This window comes from Notothenia coriiceps, unplaced genomic scaffold (genome assembly GCF_000735185.1).
Source record: "Notothenia coriiceps isolate Sejong01 unplaced genomic scaffold, NC01 NC01_scaffold00019001, whole genome shotgun sequence".
Classification (NCBI taxonomy): Eukaryota; Metazoa; Chordata; class Actinopteri; order Perciformes; family Nototheniidae; genus Notothenia; species Notothenia coriiceps.
In genome coordinates this window covers 1,130,896-1,137,236 of record NW_011351702.1, presented here as the reverse complement: position 1 = coordinate 1,137,236, position 6,341 = coordinate 1,130,896, and positions in this window count along the sequence as shown.

The window sequence follows — 6,341 nt, the reverse complement described above, 5'->3', positions numbered from 1 at the left end:
GATTTGTAGAAGTATCCATAAAGAAAAGAACATCTGCTTACAGTTTCTGTTTCATATGGATGTTGAACGAGATGTATCCATAGATCCCTCTTCATGCTTGCCATCTTCAAAGTGCGAGCAGGTTGATGCTTTTAGTTAAACATTAAACAAGCATCCTTCCCCGGGGGCACCATGCCTGGACCCCCTACAGACGGGTGTGAGGTCACTCTCTCCCCCGTGTCCACAGCCGACCCGCCTGCCGACTATGAAACTAAAACCTACATTTGCACAATCTTGTGTCCATATCTTTCTGTTGTGGTGGTCATGCCCACACGTGCGCACAGTGGCATGCATGGCGCGAGTCATCGGTGAGATAATCTGCGGATTAAGCAGTGCTGTCTTTCTTTGCACAGCATCGAAAGAACACGCGCCGAAATGCAATGGGCTGTGTTTTTTTAGTTTTTTTAAGCAGCCGGGTACAATAATCTTGATACGCGCCCTCGGACGGATGATTGAAAAAATTAAGATTGGCCCTTGAGAGAGAAAGGTTCCACCCTTGGCTCTAAGGCCTCGTCAGAGGATCGATTATCAACGGCAGGCTGTCTGGAGGAGCCGTAACGAGGATCACACTGATTTAGAGGAGAAAGGAGTCTCCTCTGGAGGAGCTTATAGCCGAGGGTCACTCGATGGCAGAGGAGGAGAGAGAAGAGAGGAGTATCTGGAGCAGTTATAACCGGAGGGGTACACTGAAGTATTCTCCGGAGAAGTATTTCAGCAAGATAGGATGTTTATTAAGAGGGTGTGACGCATGGCTGGACTTTATGCTCAGAGCACAGCTCTGCAACTGGTTCCCAGCGTTGTGATTATAAGGTATTTGAGATGATCAAATGTGCATACAGACTGTTCTGCCCTTTACCGTTTGTTTACTCACTAATCACATCTCCCCTGGATGTTAGGCTGTTTTTTTTTAATACAACCGCTTTCATTGTGACGCAATGTTTACAGTGAAAACAGCAATAATATTTATAACAGGCCTACATTACACACTTTATTTGTATGCTTTAGTAGATATCTACAAGTAAACATTAGATATTTTTCATGAAACCATATAGTGCTTCACATAATAAAATATACAAGGGCTGTAGCCTGATATACATTATATGCTTTAGGAGCTGTATGTGTGTGTTGTACAGTCAGTAGGTGTCTGTTATGGAGTGTATAGGTGTCTGTTGTAATTGAATTTGCCGCCAGCAGAGCCGGTGTGTGTGGGTTAGGGGTAACCCTAATTATGAGCATTTATTTCTAAGCCACGCCTTTTTGCAAACAGGTTTAGATTAATGACGGGCATATTTATCGACTGAACATGCTCATTTTCTACGGTAATGTGTCTGACCCTCCACCGATGCTGTATACTAAGTTTGGCGTTGAAAAAGAAAACATGGAAATTTAAGGTAATATTTCACTGTTTTTAACATTATGCTAATTAAAAAAAATGAAGTAGGTGGAGCTTTGGGGTTCAAGGACATAATATGTAGAGTAGGTCCACCCGAATAAGTGGGCAAAATTTCAGGTCATTCGGAGTGACGGTGCCACTTTGTAAAGGTTTCCAAAAATGGAAATGTAGTAGTTTGGATTAATTTGTGACATGTAAATCGTCAAAAATGGTACATTCTCCGTTAGCTTACGAGCTCCCCGTTTGAGCTAGCAACTATTTTCTTCGCAATTTAGCATCATATTGGATAGGGGCTGAACTTGTCCTGGATTGGATTTTTTTCGATCATTCCCCTAGGAGGAGTTTGCAAGAATGTGCTTAAAATGCATGAATAACGCACATTTTTCAAAATGGCCGACTTCCTGGGGGGCGGGGCTAATGGAAGGCAATTTGAAATATGTGTGCAATCATAATAGCAATGTGTATACAGCGTTTCGTGAATATCGGAAAAACTATATGCGAGCAGTTTGGAGCAATTTGCGACATGTAAATCGTCAAAAATGGTGTATTCGCTGTTAGCTTACGACCTCCACGAGTGATTTTTCAAAAATGTGCTCCGCAATTAAGTATCATATTGGATAGGGGCTGAACTTGTCCTGCATTGGAATTTTTCCGATCATTCCCCTAGGAGGAGTTCGCAAGAATGTGCTTAAAATGCATGAAAAACGCACATCTTTCAAAATGGCCAACTTTCTGGGGGGCGGGGCTAATGGAAGGCAATTTGAAATATGTGTGCAATCATAATAGTAATGTAGATATAGCGTTTCGTGAATATTGGAACAACAATATTTGAGTAATTTGGAGTACATTTGCGACATGTAAATCGTCAAAAATTGTGTATTCGCTGTTAGCTTACGACCTCCACGATTGAGCTATCAAAAATGTTCTTCTCAATTTGGCATCATATTGGATAGGGGCTGAGCTTGTCCTGGACTGGAATTTTTCCGATCATTCCCCTAGGAGCAGTTTGCAAGAATGTGCTTAAAATGCATGAAAAACGCACATATTTCAAAATGGCCGACTTTTTGGGGGGCGGGGCTAATGGAATCTATTTACAAATATGTCCGCAATTCCATGAGGAATGTCTGTGCCAAATATCGTGAAGTTCTAAGAAACTATATGTGACTACCACACAATAGGGGGCGCTAGTGAGCAGCTTTTTTGAAAAATTACGTTTTTTTTTTACATTCTCGAAAAGGTCGTGGGCTCTGACGTGTGTCCCAAGTTTTGCGTCCGAAGCTCATTTTATGCTATCGCAATTTAAAAAAAATGTATAGGCCACGCCCACATTCTGAGTTTGAGTTTGTAGTCACCCTGAGAGTATGTCTAAAAAAATAAATAAATAATTAGTCCATCCGCTCTTGAGTTATAAATTGGTGGTGTTTTTGGCGCCCCCTATAGTCCAAATGAAAATGCTTTGGTGTGCCTATTCCCCAAGACAGTCTGAACCTATCTACCGAAATCTGTGTTGTTTGGATACATTGTTGATGAGTTATGAGCATTTCTTTCTAAGCCCCGCCTTTTTGCGAGTACGTTTTGATTGACGGCGGCAATATTTATCGTCCTAACATGCTCATTTTCTACGGTAATGTGTCTGACCCTCCATCGATGCGGGATATGAAGTTTGGTGTTGAAAAACTGAAAATTGAAATTTAAGTGAATATTTAACTGTTTTGAACATTATGCTAATTTAGAAGGAAAAAAATGTAGGCGGAGCTTAGGGTTCCAAGAGGATTATTTGTAGAGCAGGTCCACCCGGATATGTGTGCAAAATTTCAGGTCATTCGGAGTTACGGTGCGACTTTGTAAATTTATTCCGAAATGGGATTTTGATAGGTGGCGCTATTGAGCACGTTGGAATATTTTAACCCATTGACTCCAGAATGTTGCAATTTTTACCGGTCCTGGCGTCCGTGCAAAATTATACAACTTTGTCAGCATCCTAAAGGCCTCAAAAACAGGAAAGATGGTGACTAAAAATAATAATAATAATACCACCAATAACAATAGGTTCCTCGCACTTCGTGCTAGGACGCCGTTGGGTCCTAGCGCTCCGTGCTCGGGCCCTAATAATAATAATTCCACCAATAACAATAGGTTTCCTCGCACTTCGTGCTAGGACGCCGTTGGGTCCTAGCACATCGTGCTCGGGCCCTAATAATAATAATAATAATAATAATAATTCCACCAATAACAATAGGTTTCCTCGCACTTCGTGCTAGGACACCGTTGGGTCCTAGCACTTTCGTGCTCGGGCCCTAATAAGAATTCCTCCAATAACAATAGGTTTCCTCGCACTTCGTGCTAGGACGCCATCGGGTCCTAGCACATCGTGCTCGGGCCCTAATTATGAAATCAAAATATGGCAAGGCAAGAAAGAAAGTAAGAAAGGAATGACTTCAACATCATCTGGAATGCAGTTCTTCCAGTAAGCAGTTGTTTCAGCGTTATGAAATGAATAGTTACAGGATAAACAGACATAGCTTCCAGTGAGCAGTGACAATGGAGGTCCAATGACTTTACACAATTCATTTGACCTTTAGACAACATTATTTTACTTTCACCGTCACATGTGGTTTTGCCTTGATTCTTTTATGTCTTACTTACTCTATGGGCCCAATTATAATCGCAAAAAGTGCAGCACAAACAGCAAAAATGCTAGGTTAGTGGGATATGGATGGAAGGGTGTAGAGATAAATAATGTACTCTACTCATTGCTCTAAACAGCTGATCTGAGCACGGCTGAGACAATGAATGGATGAGTTGCTGATGAGAACAGCTCATCATATAGAAAGAGGCTTGCTTGAACAGTTTTTTAGGCTTCAATTCATAACTTTTAATTTGTTTTTAGGCCTTAATCCCCAATCTCACATTGTAAATTGTCACTTATTTTTGTAAAAGTTTGATGCGACAACGTTGGCACTGTAATAATTTCAAAAATGTGCAAAAACAAAGGATGTAGTATAGGGACAGTTTAGACATCCTGAATCAAAAGTGTTGTGCTCTCCACAGATATAAAAATGAATATTCTTAAAATATTCCATGGTGTTGTCTGATGGAGAAAACTAATGATCGATATCCACAGCTGAAGCTAAATTGACCGGACTTCTTTCATGACTGCACATTGTCCCTAGAGCCTCCTTCTCCATAGCAGCGTTTTTTTAGCGAAAATGAGCAGACCTCTGTAAGGTCCAAATTGACCAATCAGAATCGTGAATTCAATTAAGCCAAATCAGTTACATGTCAGCAATCAGTAGATTGTGATGCCTATTAAACATATGAACAAATCCACTGGTTGAATGTCAAGTTGTTTGTTTACATTTATGTTGTTCAGGAATAGCATCATCACCAAAGTGGTAGTGCATTGACTTTGGTCTAGAAACAGATATGGTTATAAGAAATGTTTTCTCTGTGTGACCCTTAAATCCCAATTTCCACCAAAATACCTCCTGCTGTGCTGGACACTAAAGTTCAAGTCAAACAAGCAGAGGCAATTGCAAGGTGCTGCTTGTTGTTCCAACACGGTGATAGAACCTTGAAAGACTTTTTCTTGTGGAAGAAAAACTGACGCAAACAGCATCAAACCTGAAAGAAGCCTTCCTCATATAATCTTTATGAATACATTCATGTTTTTTTTTAATTAAAGTTATTGTGATAAGGGCAATAATGCAGAAAAAAAGTTTATACTTACTCCCCTCCAGACTTTACCTCAGAACTGCATAACTGTGATTGTCAGCTCTTACACTGCCTTGATGCTTATCATCATGCATAAGTGGGCGTGGTCAAATCTAAACTGGGTTTGAAAAACGATATCTGCTGCAGGGTCACCTTTCCACTAGCATTATTAACACTTATTCGCTTTATTGCTATATTATATGTCTTAAAAGGAATGCATAAACAGAGCTTGTGGCAATGTTAAAATACACAAGGGCCCAGGGGCGGATCTAGACAAATATTCATTGGGTGGCAAGAGGGTGGCAGGAGAATTTCAGGGGTGGCAACCCCTGGCAGAAGTATATGCTGATTTAATCGCAGTCATATTGATTAGTGTTAACTTGGAAAGCCACAATATTGATATTTTAACTGAATAACATTAGGTGACATTATTGTGGCACATCAGTAAAGCCTTACATATAAATATAAAGGTAGCAGAATAATTGAATGAATTTTAACTGAACACAAATAAACCTGAATGGAGTTTGACTCTTAGACCATACAAGGGTACCCAGTGGGCGGACTGGTCATTGGGTGGCCCACCTAGTGTCAGCAGAAAGTGAGATTACAGATAATGATACCAAAAATGCAAAATAAATGCTAAAAAAAATGATTAGCTCGATAGCTCGAAAATAAGACATTTTTTTTCTATGCATTGTTATTGCAGTTTTTAAGAAACGTTACCTGTTAGATAAATGCGCGTAATGTTTGATTCAAGTTTGTAATACCCGTTACTGACGTATACCACACATGGAGTTCGTCGCATCTCCTCTTAATGTATCCAAAGATCTCTCACGTCGAAGGTAACCCTGTTAAGTTCCTTAATGAAGTACTTAGATCATTCAGGTATTTATTCAAGGTAATTATGCTATGATATGGACTTATTGTAAGTCGACTACCAAGCACTGGTAAGGAGACTTTTATCTATAAAAGAAGTAATAAAGAGATTTTTGTCCAGAAAGGATAAGCCCAAATGACCTTCATCTTCAAGTCAAGTTAAACCACCATTTTATTGGGAAAATGGGATCTTAGCTAGAGAGCAATTCAATTCTTAAATGATTAACAATTACATTTCTGGGGTATCCTTTGTTGAACATGTCGATTTAAAAGTAATCGAGAGGGCATCAGGACTAATTAATAAGTTTAGTATAGGCAT